This window comes from Pleurodeles waltl, chromosome 6 (genome assembly GCF_031143425.1).
Source record: "Pleurodeles waltl isolate 20211129_DDA chromosome 6, aPleWal1.hap1.20221129, whole genome shotgun sequence".
Lineage (NCBI taxonomy): Eukaryota > Metazoa > Chordata > Amphibia > Caudata > Salamandridae > Pleurodeles > Pleurodeles waltl.
This window is the reverse complement of record NC_090445.1, coordinates 232,810,125-232,826,616: the sequence shown is the minus strand read 5'-3', so window position 1 is coordinate 232,826,616 and position 16,492 is coordinate 232,810,125. Positions and strand designations below refer to the sequence as shown.

Below are 16,492 nucleotides of genomic sequence, written 5' to 3'. Positions count from 1 at the left end.
TCCTCACTTTGAAGTGACGATGACGGAGACTGGGCTACTCTTAGGAATTCCATGAAGACTCTGTTAGCAAGGGCTACTGATAAGTCTTTGTATATCCAAAGATTAGTGGAGGGCTTTCATTTGAGACCCAGCTTCTTGTGCACAATGTTTTACCCTGACTTACCTAGAAGGATGGTGTGTGATCTATTTTCTTGCTGGCATCTGAGCACAGCACTGTAGGTGAGATGTTGTCGGAGGGGAATACTCTGTCACAAACATGGCAGATGTCCCATCCACCGTCTTACGATCTCATTATATCCTGTGGAGATGGTAATACAGCAGATGGCATATCCTTCACATTTGTGATGGAGTATTCCATCTGCCGAGATCTAAATCAGGCCCTTAGACTGTTGGATCCCCATCCAAAGCAGATATAACTTTTAAATCATGGCCAATGTGTTTCAGTTTGATATGGAGCTAAAATATTTATTGAGATAAAGTATTTGAAGTGTGTCTTCTGGCAGTTATTTCCAAGATAACTTTATTTCTAGTCACCTTAGTCTCTTCTTTGTCTCACTGTATAATCTTTCCCTTTTTGCACACTTCCTGCCTTTCTTCAGATACACTTATTGTCCAACAGAAAGTTTTGCCTCATAATGTCATATTTTTGTTGTGAGTCCTTGATCCGACAATTTCCTGATCCCAACTCACAAAACTATGCTTGCCCATACAACTGTCGGGCACACCTCTTGGCAGCTTCATTTTGTGCGGTCCCTTTAAGGTGGAGGGCGTAGCCTTTAAGGCTGCGCACTGCACGGTGATAACCGTTCATCCTCTGTATTCCCTCCCTCCGTACTCACCTGCTGGACGTTTTCAAGTGTTTTAGTCTGTGTCCTTCTCTCCTGTCCTCAGCCCAAGCACTCGGCGTCCCCCGTCTCTCTTTGGATCCTGGCTGGTACGTCCTCCTGCGTTGGGTTCTCCATGTCTTCATCTCTTCGAGTGATGCACATCTGGTCTTCCTGGAATCCTGGTGAAACAAACAGAAAACTCAGTTACTAAAAGCAGCAATCTCTACATGCTGGTAAAGTGTGATACAAGGTCTATTCAAACCATAAAGTATACTTATCTAATGGAAGTTGTTTGAAGGAATTGGTAATGTTAACGGCTGTTGTTTTCTACAAGAAAAAAGAGACAATTTATTATTTCATTAAGGCTTGATGAACTTATACAATTTATGAATACAAGAAGGTGGTTATTTCAACCATTGTTTATTTGCTACACTAAATAAGAGACGTATAATTATTTCCAAGGTTTGATGAACTTGCATACAATAATTTAACATATAGGCCCTCATTACGACCCTGGCGGTGAGTGATAAAGTGGAGGTAATACCGCCAACAGGCTGGTGGTAACTTCTGACAAATTATGACCACGGCGGTGATTACTCCCATAGACAGCCAATGTACCACACCAACCGCCAGGGCGGAAACAACACTCACCACGGTGGTAGCCACCAACAGCCAGGCGGAAGACAAAGTACCGCCCACCATATTAAGACACTGGAAACTGCCACGTTTTTCTGGGGCAGTGCCAATGCCAACAAAAGCCTGGCGGAAACTGAGCTCAGAAGTGAAAGAACTCACCATTGGAGACACATGGAAGAACTACGCCGCCATGGAACCCGAACTGCAAGTGTTCCTGATGCTTTTCTACGTTATGCTCCATCTGGAACACCAACGGCGACAAAGACGATGAGTACAACCGCCTACCACACAAGGGAGGGAGGAAAACGACAGTGACACACATTCACGATACACACCCGACACACACACAACCATACACACAACCAGCTGCACAACTAAAACCAATGGCACACAACACATGGCATAATAAAACAAGGACCAGATTTCGTAAGTACTGACAACGTATTAGCATAGCAAAACCCACCGCACAAACCAATTATATACAAATGTTCATAAAGGGCCAATGCCCAGACCAAAGTCATAAGGGCACACACGGCCACAGGTCACAGTCCAAGGCCCAACTTGTATCCTGACACATCTAGAGAGAACACTGCAGGGGCATAATTTTGCAAGTGGACAGGCACCTCAGGAGGATGGGGGGACACCTCAGCCGAATACGGGAACTTCCCCACTGGTTCTGGAGGGGGCTCCATGCCCATTCCGCTTTGCTGGGGAGTGCAAGCTTACAGTCTCTGAGCTGGGGAACATGCCCACTGGTTTTGAAGGGGGCACCATGCTCATTCCTCTTTGCTGGGGAGTGCAAGACCACAGTCTTTGAGCTGGGGAACATGCCCACTGGTTCTGGAGGGTGCTCCATGCCCATTCCTGTTTGCTGGGGAGTGCAAGGTTACAGTCTCTGAGCTGGGGGCCATGCCCACCGGTTCTGGAGGGGACCCCTTGCACAGCAGTCCCTGGCGCGTGGCCTACGTGTCCTCTGCTGGCGGTGATAGCCACACTGCCTCAGCTGGTGTGGAGTGCTGCTCTGTGGCAACAGGTGACGGTGCCTCCTGGCCTGCCTCTACTGGCGGTGATAGATGCACTGCCTCAGCTGGTGTAGAGTGCTGTTCTGTGGCAACAGGTGGTGGTGTCTCCTGGGCTGCGTCTGCTGCCACAGGTGGTGGCAATGGTGTTGGTGGTTTCACCCTCCCAGCCGCTGTGAGAGTTGAGGGCTTCATTTCCTTCATGGCAGGAGGTGTGGACTCCTTCCCCTTCCTGGCTGTAGTTGTTGTGGGCTCCTTCCCCTTCCTGGCTGTAGTTGTTGTGGACTCCTTCCCCTTCCTGGCTGTAGTTGTTGTGGGCTCCTTCCCTTCCTGGCTGTGGGTGTTGTGGGCTCCTTTCCCTTCCTGGCGGTAGGTGTTGTGGGCTTCTTCCCCTTTCTGGCTGTTGGAGTGGAATCCCTCACAGTCCTGCCTCCACGACTAGGAGGTGCCTCCACTGTCCCTGTGGACTGTTTGGCTGAGGTGCTGGGCTGGCTGATTGGCACCCTGATTCTATGGGCAGGACAAGGGGGGAGGGGGAGGGAAGAGGTCAAGTTGGGCAAGGAAAAGCTTTTTAGGGACGGTAGGTGGGAGGAGGGATGGAGTGGCGGTTGAGGGAGTGGTTGTTGGAGGTGTAGGTCTGCTGGACTTGGGTGCAGGTGCATGGTCAGTGTGCGTGTGTGAGGTGGATGGCTGTTGGGTGTCTAAATGCTTGCGTTTGTGTCCTTTATGAGGGGGGACAGACAGGGTGGGAGAGGACACAGGGGACAAGTGGATGGATGTTGTGGAGGTGTCTGCTAGTGAGGTGTGTGTGCTGCTTGGTGTGGTGATGCTGGTGGTGGATGTTGAGGCAGTGCACGCAGGCGTGAATGTGGATGTGACTGGGATGGAGGTGGAGGAGGAGGGGGAGACAGTGGAGGTAGTGGATGTGGCTGTGTCTGCAACTGTATGATGTTTGCATGAGTGCTTGTGGGATGAAGTGTGGTGCTTGTGTCTGCCTGTGCCACTCTTGGGTGTTGTCTTGTGTGCATGCTTGTCTGTATGTGTGCCTGGGATGGGTTGGGGTTGAGGAGACTGGGACTTGGAAATGGTAGTTGGAGGGGAACGGTAGAAACAGGGACAATGGCTGCCATCAGAGAGGAGACCAGAGACTGAATCGATCTCTGTTTGGCTGCCAATCCACTGTGAATGCATTGCCTTGCTGCATCTGGGATGCCAGCCCCTGGATAGCATTCACAATGGTTGATTGCCCTACAGAGATGGATCTCAGGAGGTCAATAGCCTGCTCACTCAGGGCAGCAGGGCTCACTGGGGCAGGGACTGGGGTGCCTGGGGCGAAGGAGATGCCCAGACTCCTGGGTGAACGGGCACGGGCAACTTGCTGAGGGGCTACTGGGAGGGCGGTGCTGGTATGGGATGGCGGCTGTACCTGCAGCTGGGGTGGTCACAGAGGTGTCTGCCACCACCAGGGAGCTCCCATCGGAGGAGGTATCTGAGTTTGTGTTGTCTCTTCTAGTCTCCGCCGTGGTGCTCCCCTCACCCTCCATCCCACTTGTTCCCTTGGCATCAGTGGACTCTGCCTCCAGGGTCCTGTGGGAAGCAGCTCCTTCTGTCACCGGTGCCTCTGCTCCTCCGCCAGATGATGCTAATGCACATAAGGACAGGATGACAAAACAAGAGAGGGGGGGAGAGAGACAAAGGATACACTGGGTCAATGACTGCACCAACACCACTGTTGGCGTACACAGCACCCTTACACACAGGGAACAGGCCTACACACTATGCATTGCACTACCTGTGAAATGGCTACTCAACAAGGAATGAATAGGGGTACACACCGCCAACTGCAGCACACCTGGGACCCACGCAGCCCTGACCAGTAGTGAATACTAACAAGATATGCAAGCAGTATTTCCATTTCAGACTCTTAGCCACCAGAGGACCTACGCTGCTTTGTATGGCCTGGCGTAGGGGCACCCACTAACACACAACCACCACCCGGACACCACCCCTCAATGATGGCTTCAATAATGGTCACTGTACTCACCCTCTTGTGGCTGCTGTGATGCCCTCAAGTGCCCATCCAGCTCAGCATAGGCCATTGCCAGTATGCGGGCCATCAGGGGGGGTCAGGGTCCGATGGGCACCCCTTCCTCGTTGGGAGGCCATCCCCAGCTGGGCCTCCACGGTCTTCCATGCCCAGCGTCTCAGGTCCTCCCACCATTTCTGACAGTGGGTGCTCCGCCTGCCATAGACCCCCAGGGTCTGCAACTCCTTGGCGATGGCACGCCATATACCCTTCTTTTGATGGGCGCTGACCTGCAGGGGCAAGACAGACAGGAGAACACCATTAAACAAACAGTCCAGCCTGTCATACAAATGGCCCACCGTACCCGATTCCATCACCATTGGCATACACATAGGCCAGCGCACAATGTGTACACCACCAAGAGGACATCGACCCACCCCTCTTACACGAGGCCTTCACACACACAACTCCATGCATTCATGCCACATGCATCGTGCCAACAGTGTACTCACCTGTTGGTCTGTAGGCCCATACAGCAGTCCATCCTTTTGGTAGGACCCCATCCACCAGTCGCTCCAACTCCTCAGAAGTGAAGGCTGGGGCCCTTTCCCCAGTCACACGGGCCATGGTAGGTTCCAGACACAGGTCACAGCAGCACATGCAGTGTAGGTCCTCTCCTATGGAAGGCCAGGAAACAAGTGATGAATATGATAGAAAATGGCGGTCACGTCCGCGGCGGTGCATACCATTACCACCGGCATAGATCACCATTGGCCACTGTACACCATAGGGCCCATTATAACCAATGAGGAATTGCATGGCGGGTCCCTACTGGCACAGCGCACAACATCAGCAGCATTACCTCACGTCCACCTGTCCCTCCACACAGGACAGGCTTTCGCCATTTCGGGGGGTAGGGGGAGGCCTATGGATTAATGCTGCATCACAGGATAAATAGGCACATACTTTACAAATTACACTGTCCCATAACATGTTTGCAGATTTCGGACTGCTGTTGTGGCTCCATTGTTCAATTTGTGACAGCCTCCTCTCTCTTTTGTCCCTTAGATACCTATTGCTGCGGATGAATAGGGGATGGAGACATACCCCCGTGTACAGACCCCTGGTGGACTTGGCTACACTGGAGGACAGGCACATTATCCTCACCTATAGACTGGACATGGCTTCAATCACAGAGCTGTGTGCCCAATTGGAACTTGACCTGAAATCTGCTATCCATCACCCCACTGGGACCCCCCCCTTGTGCAATTGCTATCAGTTCTCCATTTCCTGGCAGCTGGTTCTTTCCAGGTGACAGTGGGCTTGACAGCAGGAATGTTACAGCCAATGTTCTCAATAGTGCTGACAAGAGTGTTGTCTGCCCTGATAAAACACATGTGCAGCTACATTGCATTCCCCCAGGTTGAGGATTTGGCCACTGTGAAGGCCGGATTCTATGTAATGGGACATATCCCCAATATAATTGGGGCGATTGACAGAACACATATTGCATTTGTCCCCCCGCCAGAATGAACAGGTTTTCAGGAATCATAAGAGTTTCCACTCCATGAATGTGCAGATGGTGTGCTTGGCGGACCAGTACATCTCTCACATCAATGCTAAGTATCCTGGGTCGGTGAATGATGCCTTTGTCCTGAGGAATAGCAGCATCCCAAATGTGATGTCCCAACTACAGAGGCACATGGTGTGGGTAATAGGTGAGCGCTGGTTCCCACCCAGTATATGTTGGTGTATACCTATGGTGTTTGCCATATAGGATAGTGTGTGGCTAAATGTTGTCCCTTAATATTTGCAGGTGAGTCTGGTTACCCAGACCTATCATGGCTGCTGACCCCTGTGAGGAATGACAGGACAAGGGCGGAAGAACGTTATAATGAGGCACATGGGCGAACCAGAAGGATAATTGAAAGGACCTTTGGCCTCCTTAAGGCCAGGTTCCGGTGCCTACATCTGACAGGTGCATCCCTGTGCTACTCACCCAGGAAGGTCTGCCGGATAGTAGTGGCATGCTGCATGTTGCACAACCTGGCCCTCAGATGACATGTACCTTTTCTGCAGGAGGAGGAGACTGGAGATGCCTCTGTGGCAGCAGTGGACCCTGTGGACAGTGTGGATGAGGAGGCAGAGGATGAGGATGTGAACAACAGAACATCTGTGATCCGTCAGTACTTCCAGTGACACACAGGTGAGACAGTGAAACTTTGCATTTCAATGACTTTGGTTGTATTCAGTGTGGCATTGGCATGCTGGTATTTCCCACTTCTTTGCCCACTTACTGTTTCCTCTAGATATTCATTTTGCAGATGGTGGTGATTTGACAAATACTGCTGGTGTGATCACAACAGCCAGCTACAGGTCATTAATTATATGCTCATTATATGTACAGTTCATTTGCAATGGTTGTAGCTGTTTCAATCAATACATATTTGAAATACATGACATACTCAAAGTTGATTTTTATCAAAGGGTGTTTATTGTAGTGCTAATATATAGAGGGGAAAGTGCAATGGGATGGGGTTAGGATGGAGGAAAGTCCAGGGTATTGTTCCAGTCTGTTCTTAGCACAGGTGCATTGTCCAAGGGGACATAGGAAGGAGAGCAATGGTAGTTCAAGGTGGACAAGGTGACCGAGTGGGGCACAAGGGGGACAATCAGGAGAGTCTCATTTCCTGGCGGTGGTCTTGGCAAGTGTCTCTGGCTTCTGTCTGGATCGCAGGGAACGTTTGTGGGGTGGTTAACCTTCTGCAGGGGGATGGGTGCTAGTGGCCTGTTGGTCCTGTGGCGGCTGTTCAGATGACTGGCTAGTGGCAGGGGCCCGCTGGTGTGACACTGCCTCCCTCATAATGTTGCCTATGTCTGCCAGCACCCCTGCTATGGAGATCAGGGTGTTTTTGATGGCCTGCAAGTCCTCCCTGATCCCCTGATACTGTCCCTCATGCAGCCGCCTGTTCTCCTGCACGTTGTCTAGGATCTGGCCCATCGTGTCCTGGGAATGTTGATAGGCTCCCAGGATCTCGGAGAGCACCTCCTGGAGAGTCAGATTCCTGCTCCTGTCCTCCCCCTGGCGCACAGCAGTACTACCAGTGTCCCTGGTGGCCCATGCCTCTGTCCCCTGAACAATGTGCCCACTGCCACTGACCCAGGTCCCTGATTGTCTTGTGTGTGAGGTGTAGCCTAGGGTCCCTGTACAGGTGGCCACACTGCTGATTAACGTGTCCTGGGGACGAAAGTTTGGAGACGCTGGGTGGGTGCTGTTGGTTCCTGATGGGGGTGGCTCTGTGGTGGTCTGTGACTGGGCCTGGGGGACCAGCTGTCCAGTGGTCTCTGATGGGCCATGTAGATCGTCCAGATCCTGAAGTCCAGAGTTACTGTCATCACTGTGGGCCTCTTCTGTTGGGGCACTGGATAGTGATGGCACCTCCTCTCAAATGACATTGGCAGGGGTACCTGTGGGGATGTAAAGTATGTGTCATGCTTCATGTGTATGACATATTGTACATCCCTGGCTCCCCCTCTATGGTTGGTGTTGCTCTGCCAGCTTTTACTTGTGTATGTTGGTGTATGGTGGGATTCTTAGTTTCCCTATGCAGTACATGCTTTAGTGATGAGTGTCCATGCAGGGCTGTGAGGGGTGTCCATGCATTGGTACAGCATGCAAGGCTTGGCATTGGGATTAGTGTGACGTGATGGTGGAGTGCATGGGATGGAGTGGAGTGATGGGTGAGAGCATGTGATGGCATGCAGGTATGGGGGGGGTGATGAGTGTTGAAAGTTGACTTACTAGAGTCCAGTCCTTCTCCGACTCTGGCCCTCAGGATGCAATATTGCCTGTACCTGCTCCTGCTGTAAGTTGTGGGGGAGGAGGTGAGGGTCCACCTCCAGTCCTCTGTATAGCGAGCTGGTGTCTTGCTGCTATGGAACGTACCTTCCCCCGTAGGTCGTTCCACCTCTTCCTGATGTCGTCCCTTGTTCTGGGGTGCTGTCCCATGGCGTTGACCCTGTCCACGATTCTCCGCCATAGCTCCAACTTCCTAGCTATTGATATATGCTGCACCTGTGCTCCAAATAGTTGTGGCTCCACCCTGAAGATTTCCTCCACCATGACCCTTAACTCCTCCTCAGTGAAACCGGGGTGCCTTTGTGGTGCCATGTGTGTTATGTGATGTGTGTTGGTGAGGGTGTGTTGGGTAATGTGTTGGGGTGTGTGATGTGAATTGCGTGAGGGGTGTATGAGTGCGAGTGGTGTGTGGGTCTAGTTGTCGCAGTGGTCTTGGTGTCAGTCTTGTGCCAATGATTTGTATTCGTAAGGGGTTGTGGGTAATGTGGGTGGGTGTTTTATAGTGGTGTGGGTGTGGTGTGTGTATGGGTGTCAGTGTTGTGTGGTTTGAATTGTCCAATGTGGTGTTGTTTTGTTTGTAGGTGTGCATTGTAAGCGCGGCGGTATGTATTGCCAGTGGTTTACCGCCATTGAATGTCCGCAGTGGTGATTTGTGTGTCATAATGTGATGGGCGTTGTCCTGTTGGCGTAACGGTGTGGGTTTTGGAATCGGCAGTTTATCACTGACCTTTTGTCTGGCAGATTTGTGTATGTGGCTGTATTCTGTCGGACTGGTGTGTGTGTGTCATAATATGGTGAACGGATATCCGCCACGGTGGCGGTAAGTTGGCGGCCTTCAGCGTGGCGGTAAGTGGGATTTACCGCCAGTGTCATAATGAGGGCCATATCTTTAGTGTTCTAAATTCTGAAGTCTCATTATTTTTTATTTATTATAGATGCTGGAAGACAATCCGTACATTGTCAAGTGGGAGGCAGGTGTCCACCTCAAAACTGGCTTGGTCCCTTTGTCCCGGTGGATCAGGCTTGGTCATACTTTGGTCTGCTTGATTCGCAGGGAAGTAGGGAACTACTTGGTGTCCCTTTCACTCCACACCAGTTTAGAAAAATAGCCAATATTTATCTAAATAGAACAAGACGAAAATGACAAAAATCCAAGCAAAGATATGAATTTTTAATAGAAAAAGAGTCTTAATCCATAGAAATCAGTGGATGTGTTGTTTTAGCACAAAGTACCTGGTATGTGTAAAAAATTAAGCCGCAAGGCGGATGGTGCATCAGAAATGCAAGCAATGCGTTGATTCCTTACTCGCAGGTGAGGCAGTGCATTGAGTATTTACTCGCACCGGATGCCGTTCGTTGATTCTTTTCTTGCAAGGGAGGCCGTGCGTCAATTCCAGGTGCACAGCCTTGGGTCCGTGCAGGGATGTTGAAAACTTTGACGCCCAGGATACATGCGTGGAAATTTCTGACACACTGTGCAAAGAGTCCGCTGTGAAAACAGGCACTGTGTAGTTTCTCCAGCGGCGAGGTAGGTACTGCGTCACATTTTCAGCCGCGGGATGGGCCGTGCATTGATTTTTCTGACGTTCACACAGCTGTACGTGGATTACCCCCCCACCCCTCCCAACCACCCCCCACAGGTTACCAGCATCCACTTCTAAGGGACTGAATTTGGCACCACTTAGCAAGCCAGGGCTCCCAGCAGAAGAGACCAGGCACTGGCAGATTAAGTCTTTGATGTCCCTGAGACTTCAGAACAGGGGGCAAGCTCAGTCCATCAAAGGGTTTTTAAAGAACGTGTTTCTGGAAGATTCTACTAGTAATTGTCTAGTGGAGTGATCTTAAGTCTCAAATTTGTGTTTTTTATTTTGTACTAGGTACGGTTGCTATACAAAGTAGGTGTGTTTTGTTTCATAAGAACATGTTTCAACACAAAATCTATATCAATGCTTCAGGCCTGGCACCTGATGGGTTCACTCATAACTTTTACCTCTGTATAGGTGTTGCCAGCCTTGGAGAAACTTCACAAGCAGGATTTCAGAAAGCAGAGTCCAGTTCTTTCCCTCTTCAGGCAGAAGGAGCAGAAGCAGGCCAGCACAGCAAATCAACAGCCGGAGTGGCAGGTCCCCCTCAAGCATCAAGCTTTTCTCCTTGGCAGAGGTTCCTCTTAATCCAAAAGTAATCTGAAAATCTGGGGTTTGGGTCCACTACTTATACTCTTTTCTGCTTTCGAAATAGGCAAACTTCAAAGGAAAGTCTCTGTTGTTCACGAGATCCTGCCTTGCCCAGGCCTGGCCCCAGACACACTCCAGGGGGTTGGAGTCTGCATTGTGTGAGGACAGGCACAGCCCTTTCAGGTGTAAGTGCCAGCTCCTCCCTCCACACTGCAGCCCGGGGGACTCATCAGTATATGCAGGACACTCCCAAGCTCCCTTTGTGTCACTGTCTAGTGGGAATTCACAAACAGCCCAACTGTTAGTCTGACCCAGACGTGGATTCCACAGGCAGGCAGAGGCACAGAATGGTTAAGCTGTAGTGTGGTCATTTTTATGTATCCTTTGCACATTTGCTTCAGGCGTTAGGCCTTTGTGCACTTTGCCCTGGATGTATTTTATTCCTTTGCTTGCAGCATAGAGCCTCTGTGCACTTTGCTCTAAATGCATTTTAATCAGCTTCGTACTGTTATTTTTCAAATAGCCAGTTCTACGGTCTTGTTTTATTTTTTATATCACACTGTTTAGCCTACTTCAGCACTGGAGTTCTCAATAACACATTCTTGCTCACTCTGGGCTCCAGTCAAGGATACATTCTGGTACATTGCCGATAGACGTGGTAGGAGTTTAGTCTTTGGATACATTCTTGCGTAGGGACGTTTTGTGATCACACTGACATGTTAGTTATAAAAACACTTCCTTGTCCTAATACACGGAAGAGGGAGATTCCGACCAGGGAACCACAACTAGACACTGACTGCCCTGTTGCAGATGCTGAACCAGATCACAGGCCTTTGCTCAGGTATGAGGGTTGATGTCTTCCCGGGGAATCTGAAAGGCAAGTTTGTAGCTTAACATTCTGTGCTCGAAATAGAACTTACTTAGAGAGAACGGAATCTATTAACACTATGATAGCGTTGTTTTTATGTTACACTCTCATCGTGACTATTTCAATCCTACTGTGTTGTATGGTTCTGGTTATTGCGGCTCACGCCTTATTAACTAAAATGCAGTCGTTTTATTAAAAACAATCTATAAAACCTAAACTGCCTTTGTCATTTGTATATGAGATCATACTGTAAATGAGAGAGCTGGTTGTGACCTGAGTGACTACGACTTCCCTGAGAAGGTCTAAAGATGTCATGCGCTCGGCTGCCCAGTCATCCCTTCCCCTTGGGAGAGATGAGGCACTGCTAGTTAGCCGGAGCAAAACCGGATTAAAGGTGACAGAGGTCCTTCTAGGTGGGTCAGACTCAGTCCGTCACACCAGGAACGACCCTGTTACCTAAAAATCCAGTAGTCTCATTTAGGATAATGAGAGCCCATGCGACAAAGCAAGACAATGCCTACTTTCTAAAAGTGGCATTTTCAAACACAAAATCTAAACACCAACTCTACCAAAAGATGTATTTTTAAATTGTGAGTTTAGAGACCCCAAACTCCACATCTCTATCTGCTCCCAATGGGAAACTGCACATAAAAGATATGTACAAGCGGTTCCCATGTTAACCTTTGAGAGGGATAGGCCTTGCAATATTGAAAACTGAATTTGGCAGTATTTCACTATCAGGACATGTAGAACACATCAGTTCATGTCTTACCTTTTAAATACACTGCACCTTGCCCATGGGGCTACTTATGGCCTACCTTAGGGGTGACTTACATGTAGTAAAAGGGAAGGCTTGGGGCTGGCAAGTGGGTGCACTGGCCAAGCCGAATTGGCAGTTTAAAACTGCACACACAGACACTGCAGTGGCAGGTCTGAGACATGTTTACAGGACTACTCCTGTGGGTGGCACAATCAGTGCTGCAGGCCACTAGTAGCATTTTATCTACAGGCCCTGGGCACCTCTCGTGCACTTTACTAGGGACTTACTAGTAAATCAAATATGCCAGTCATGGATAACCAATCACCAATACAATTTAGACAGAGAGCACTTGCACTTTAGCACTGGTTAGCAGTGGTAAAGTGCCCAGAGTATCAAAAAAAGCTAAAATGAATTACAGCACAGGATCCAAAAATCAAGGGGTCAGAAACAAAAAGTAAAGGGAAACTATGCCAAGAGCTGCCAGGTCTAACATCCCTAAAGCATTTTCTCTGCTTCAGCCTAAGGCTACCAGTCCAACTGTTGTTAGCTAATTGTAAAATTCCTTTAAGACCTCAGTTAACCCTCTCCACCACTCCATTGCCACTAGAATGGCATAAAGCTGTAAACTTATGGTTAATGGCAAAAAAATCTAAATAATCCACCATTTCAACAAAAATAAAATGAACACGATTGTCAGTCAGAATCACAGCTGACAAACCTTCTCTTAACAATATTTCCTCAAGAAAATCAATCACACTCCTAGTAATATGTAAAGCAATTTCATGTCACAGACAATTGGGGCATCCTACCAAACTAAACAGTGGGTTAAAAGACTTCTGAAATTTGACTGCCTTTTAACATTCTACACACAGCCTTACAACTCTTTCTGTCTCCAGATTCTTAGGCCAGCAATACAATTCTTTCAGTATTTGCTTAGTACTCATAGTACAAAAATGTAAAACCGGTAATAGGGTAAATAAGGAACACAGCCTGTGGCCTTAATTCCTCCTGTCCCACTACCCCACTGTGCATTACCAAATCATCAGTGATCAAGGAAGAAATTATGGAAAACAAAAAATTACATGTACATGTACGTTCTACTCCAGTTGGTTTCTTTATGTTCAAATATGAAGTACTTCATCATATTCCCTCATAAGAACATCTCAGCGATTTGACAGTAAAACAGCCAGCCCGTGTTTGGGGAAACACCCTTTCCTTAAGACTGAAATAAACAAAATCTTACCTAGGACCTAAACTTTGCTAACACTACAGATAGTCAAATCATATACAAGAGAAAGCACAAAACATACAGAACAAATATGAAAAATCACCATATTTATTTATTTATATGGTTCTCTTATTGTATTTTATCTCTCTCATAATCCATTATATGCAGGGACTTCACATTTAATAGTTATATTTCTTACTTTCACTTTTATCATGAAGAAAATGAAATAAAAACTTTCCATATCACAACACCATCATAACAAATTACACATCACCCCACTTAATAAAAAATGAAAGACATGAAAATCATACTATGTTTGCAACTCTTGCATCAATTAAGTTCCCATAGCATTAATTTGCATTAAATCAATTTGTTAAAAATGTTTCCTTCCCAAAATAAATTTGAACCCACTAACCCTTCACTTGAGGCCTTCTATCATTGCTAATGTGAAGATGAGTAATAAAAGACTTTCTACTTCTGAAATAACCAAAATCTATATTATCATGTAGAAACCAACAATTTTGTAATCCCTAACTTGATTTACCAGGGTGTTCTCACAATTAATCTAATGGAATATAGGAAACTTATGCCATAGCAATTGATTTTTCTGAATTGATTCAGACACTTCTGTTCTTCCAAAATAACTTGATTTAACACAAAATGAAATCAAAATCAAATAAATTAAAGATTTAGGAGTAAGGTAAGCAGTTCCTTGTCTAGATAACTCAAATGTCATACAATTCATACAATTAGGCCATATTACCCTCTAAAGATTGGTCAATGAATACATTCTTTCCAGGCCCATTAAAAATACCACAGCCCGATTATACTTGATCAGATTACAGTAAGGTAAACAGTTCCCTGTCTATATTTAAACTCTTTGGTATGGTACTGTTTTTAATGTATCAACCCAAAAGGTTTCCCTTATTCTCAACAGGTGTTCTAAGTCTCCCCCTCTCAATTTGGGGTTTACTTGTTCAATTCTTATACAAACTGGTATCTCTGTGTTGAGACTATGTGGGTCACAATTGAGTATCATACATCCTCATTTTTAATAGCTCTCACATAGTTTTTCCATCATTCCTTCAGTTTTCTCACTGTACTCACATACGTTACATCACAAATGCACAAAGGATAAACATATGCTCTTGTATTATAATAAATAAATCACTTGATATCATACCTCCTCATGTTGTCACTGTCAGTGAATGTTTTGGTGCCACCCATTACACACTTACAGCAATCACATGAACCACACTTATGGCACCCAGCAGGCAAAATTGGAATCCATTGATTATCTCCTTGTATCTTCTTAATCTGATATTTGTATCAAATTACGCCCAAATGTAAATGATACATGAATTTCTTTAAATCTTGATCAACCTTCACTAAAGACCAATGTCTGCTAAACTTTTGAAAATAAACTAATTGTCCATATTATACATCAATATGAACTTTATTTTTTCTATATGTTGTTTTCTCTCTGATTTACTCTTCATCATAAGAAAGTCTGATTTCGCCATTCTAACCACTCTCTATTTCTATATTTTGCCCTCTCCACTGTCTCAAGTCTGTACCTTCTCTCAAGGAATCTGTTGGTATTATATCTTCCCCTTTCTCATTCTCTGACTATATACTGTAAGAAAAAGAAACAAAGTGATAAAGGATTGTTTAATCTTTCAATCTTGAATAGGTGTGGTGTAATCAATATCACATTTTTGAAACTAGGGGAAACTAATTCAAACTGAACACATAAGAATGAGGAAATGTGGTATAGTGATTGTATTTACATGAACAATGTGATACAAGAATTGCTAGAGCTAACATCCACAATTCTTATATCTCTAGTTGGTTGATAAGGGGATATTTGGCAATTGGTGTAGACAATGAATCTGTTGACAACTGTTTATATTAGGAGTTTGTATCTATTAGCACAGTTTATATTTCTATCATGTATAGATAAATCATAGAGATGACAGCTATGAAAATTTAATTCATGCAAGGGTTGCAAATGTGGTATTATTTTCATGTCTTTAATTTTTGGTTAAGTGGGATGAGGTGTAATAGGCTACGATGGTGTGCTTTCAAGAGTTTTGATTTAATTTTCTTCATGATAAATATGAAACATAAGAAATATGAATATATATATATTTTATTTTCTTATTGCGCTTTCAAAGTAGTATGACACAAAACACTGATACAGCCGGCAAAATGGGCAAAAGAAAAGGTATAAAATCACATCAACATTAGAATCTGATGAGCAGACACATTTTGCCCAATAACAGGTAATACCAACAATACCTTGCCAATGCAAACAGCGTATAGGCGAACAAGAGGCAAATAGCCCAAGTATACATGCCCCATCAGCATCGAAAAGAAAGGGATGAGAAAGGATAGCCAGAAAGGAAAGAAAGAAAAGTAGGAAAAAAGAGAGAAGTCCTTGTATCTATCACAGCCAATCCGAGCCAGCCGAGCGTATTCTTATGGTAATAAAGGTGGAAAGGGTGGAGAGCAAGAAGGAAGGGGAGTCACCAAGGCAGGCAACACTAAATACTAGTTATCTACACATAAAGTCTGCTGCCCATGTTCAAGGAAGGTCCGCAGAGGGGACCCCACATCCCTTGGTCAAGAGTTGGGTGTCATCAGCTCCCATTAAGCCACTAATTGCTCCTGGCAGTACACAGCATCTCACAGCCAATCCTGGCAACGAGGGGCCCAGTTTCTACCCCAGCACATTGCCACTCTGTACTTCGCCAGCACCAGGAGCAACCCCACCAATCTCCTGTTCCCAGGGGAATCTCCCTAATTTAGCCCAAAAGAGCAAACGTAGGAGATCTCTGTAATTTGTGCCCGACCATATCCTCCAGCGCATTCAGCACGTCTGTCCAGAATCCCACCAGCACCCCACAGCCCCACGCCAGGTGCAGGAAATCCGCTCCCCGCGGCGCACAGCTTTTGCAGCGGTCATCAGACTGAACACCCATCCTCTGGAGACTATATGGCCTGTAATACAAGCACTTCAGAAATTTAAAATGTAGTAGGCGTAATCTACGCTCCCGCATATACATACAGCAATATCTCCATACGCCATCTGA

At 46.7% G+C, this 16,492-nt stretch overlaps 1 long non-coding RNA gene across 2 annotated transcripts in view; it reads left to right on the top strand.

The window, feature by feature from the left end:
* LOC138299587 (uncharacterized) overlaps window positions 1-16,492 on the top strand; it is an 83,400-nt gene that overhangs the window by 48,638 nt on the left and 18,270 nt on the right. The window contains exon 3 of one of the 2 annotated variants that reach the window (XR_011204790.1): window positions 892-1,060. The exons of the other annotated variant lie outside the window; for it this stretch is intronic. This is a non-coding gene — a long non-coding RNA (uncharacterized lncRNA). The remainder of the gene's footprint in view (window positions 1-891; window positions 1,061-16,492) is intronic. 2 annotated transcript variants of the gene reach the window in all.